General features: G+C 45.3%; 1 protein-coding gene across 5 annotated transcripts in view; it reads right to left on the minus strand.

Annotated features, from left to right (window-relative positions):
- CUNH11orf49 (chromosome unknown C11orf49 homolog) overlaps positions 1-3,138 on the minus strand; it is a 129,784-nt gene that overhangs the window by 98,921 nt on the left and 27,725 nt on the right. For 2 of the 5 annotated variants that reach the window (XR_003094834.1, XR_003094835.1), the window contains one exon: positions 7-255. The exons of the other annotated variants lie outside the window; for them this stretch is intronic. The gene's annotated coding sequence lies outside the window, so the exon portion shown is untranslated. Of the gene's footprint in view, positions 1-6; positions 256-3,138 lie in introns of those variants that run through there. 5 annotated transcript variants of the gene reach the window in all.

Here is a 3,138-nt window from a genome sequence, read left to right on the forward strand (position 1 = left end):
CCAGAATCCCTAGGGAGTTAGGTTTCCCAGCTAACACATCAACAAATCTGTCAGGAATCAGCAGCACATTACCCCAACTGAGATTTCTAACTGAAACAGTCTTTTCACAGCCAGGTCAGTGACAGAAGCAGCTTCACATCTGTCATACGGCTCACTGCAGCCTGGCAGCATCTTGTCATTTCTTCACTAGAGCAGAAGAGATGTAGAGACCTTAGGGGTGTTTGAGGAGCTGAGTGAATGCTGCTTTTGCAATCACTGAAACGAGAGAGAAGAGAAAGAGAGAATGAGCATAGCATTTCTTTGGAGTACCCAGATGTAGAGATCCAGGAAAGAGCTGGGAGTCTCAACCCCTGGAAAAAAATCATTCAGATCCAAATTTTAAAAGAATGTTTCTAATGTCAACATCAGTTAGTGTCTTCAGCTCTAGTGGTTTCCACTGCTTCCTATTCAGAGTCCCAGAGATCAGTCAAAGAGCCCCAAAGAGTTCTAATTATTGTAATTTGAAAAAATAAATTAATTAAAAAAAACCCATTATTTCTACTGTAACAATCAAGCCTTCTCCAAGACTGATGCTCTATTGTGGGAGGTTCTCTCAAATGCACAGGAAGCCCTGATCTCTGCCCTGAAGGCTAAGCATAGACAGTCAAAATGCCCGAGGCTGAATCAATTTAGTCTTGACAAGTTAGTCTAAGCTGCGCAGATTAAACTGAGAAACAACTGGACACACATTCACTTTTGATTCAGGAAATGCTGCCATGTGCCTCCAGTGGCTCAGGCCAGAAGCCGGGGAGGTACTAGAGCATGCCCCTCTGGCATGTAGTCAATATGGGCTGTGTGTTTGCTTCATCTTCCTGCTGCCCCCGAGGTCTCTGGGATTTCCAGTCCACATCAGAGCAGCAGGACTCTCAAGGTTTGCTCATTACTTCCTCATCCTGCTTCCATGTGCCTTTGGGATTTGTAGTCCACAGTTGCCATAAGTTTAGCAGCAGGGCAGCTCTGTACTTGGGGGGGGGGGGGGGGGGGGGAGAGGGGTATAACAGAGGGGGAAATGGATTTAACACCCCTTCCTGGCCCCAGATCCCAGCTGGGGTTTGCCTGAGGAAGCAGTTCCTGCCCTCCCCACCCAAACCTCCTCTGCTGGAGCAGATAGCACAGCCCAGCCCAGAGCAGGAAAACATGCTGGGATACCAGGGGACTGTGATTTAACTTGAACCAGGAAGGGGTCTGGAACAGAAGTTTCATAAACCAGTTTGAAAACCCTGGCCCCTGCTGTCATGGCCCTGCTGCTGCCAGGGTCTCCATAGAAACTGGCCGCAGCAACACAGGCAGTGGCTGCTGGGAAATGGAGTCTCCTGCAGGCCCAATCCAGCCCACGGGCCAGACTTTGCCCACCCCTGGTTTACAGTCTATCAGGACAGAACAAGTCAGTAGGGAACAAGAAATGCAGAAGGGTGACAGAAATGAGATCATATGGTAACTTACATTTGTGAGACATGTATCAACTGATGACTCAGCCTGAACAGTTTTTTTTCCCCTGTTATAAGTAAATGGATGAAGTCAGTTGTTCCCAGCTGCCACTCAACCTGGTTCTCAGTGGCTGACTAGTATATCCTAGGCATCCCACTAAAAGTGGTCTATAAGAAGGGTTTGGTCTCTTACAGATAACATTCGTTAATTAGTGATCTAGATCTAGAAACAGTCAGAAATATTTATCAGACAAGAAATGAACAATCAAAGCTGGGCTCACTGTTAGAGCCAGAGGGACCTGGACAGCAATACAAAGAGAGAGTGGCAGAAGGGTAGGGAGAGGTAGACTTGTGACAGGTCAACAGGACAAAATTTGAAGAATTTAAACAGAGTGACAAGCCAAAAGGATGATGAAAGGACAGCACATCAATTGACATAATTTCCCCTGCGATCCTATTCCTTCTCCCTCAGATATTTCGGGTGCAGCTAGCACCACATGACCCAAGGGCTGGACTGAATAAGCTGGCCCTACGCATCTGAAGCCAGACTTAGGGTGGGTCTTCCTCTGTAACATCTTAATATAACTCTGCACTAGGGCAGCACTTTCTCCCCCAAAGATCTCAAAACACTTGGCACTAGTAGCCTTGAGATACAATATCAGCTATTAGAACTAGCTCTATAGCCTCAAAAAACAAGTGGTATCAGCTGTAAAATGGTTCTGCAGCAGTAGTGCAGAGCTGGGGTGCTGGCATTCTGTCATGTACTGTGAACTGGCTGCATCAACTATACCTCAGATCTAAAAGACATTCAGAAAAATGTAGTAGGAGCAATTACTAGGTAAATATCTGTCCAGCAGTCAGCAAAGAGCACACCAGTGTCCTTCAGAAGAAGCACTCTGAACTGGGCCTGGCCAAAGACAAGCCTATCTGGTCTTACCATAGATATCAGCTTACAGAGCCCACTGGAAGTAGGGGTACCTCCAAAAAGAAGTGCAAGGAAGCTGAGATAGGGGTGCACTCCCAGCTAGCTGCTATGCAGAAATGGAAGATGATGGAAAACAAGGAGTCCTAGGAGAAGAAGAAAAGAAAGAATTTTCTTTCCTGCTCTTCCAATTCACATTAGCTTGTCACATATAAAGTGAAGATAAGAACTTCCTGCAAAAGGCAGTTGGTTAATATTTCAGGACTTTTTGCAGAATTTTGAGGCAGGTGCTACATATACTTGGCAGGATGATACAGGGAAAAAGCATAGGTAGGCAGCCCAGAAAATATTGCAACTGCAAAAGGCAAGAGGAATCCTTTTTATCAAGAGGATAAGTGTTTGCTACAACATAACCATCCAGCAGAAATGAAACAAGCATACAACTTTAAGAGATTTGATAATGTGAATCAAGACACTGTGCACCTTATTTCTGAATGATTAGAGTGGGAGCCCTGGCTCCCTTCATTACAGGAAAGAACAAGAAATAAGTGATAAATAATGTATAGGAGGAGCGTGTCCCTTTAAGACATGTCAGCACAGAAGTCAGACTGGAAGAAGTAATGCAGCATTAATCTGTAATTACATGGAGGCTTTCAGAAGAGAGAATCTGCATTTCATGGAGATTCAAAAGCAGGGAAGAGATTTCTGGGATTTCTAATGCATAAATACCAGTAGCGGTTGAGGCGGACT

The sequence above is a fragment of the Alligator sinensis genome, unplaced genomic scaffold, assembly GCF_000455745.1.
Source record: "Alligator sinensis unplaced genomic scaffold, ASM45574v1 scaffold592_1, whole genome shotgun sequence".
NCBI classification, from domain to species: domain Eukaryota; kingdom Metazoa; phylum Chordata; order Crocodylia; family Alligatoridae; genus Alligator; species Alligator sinensis.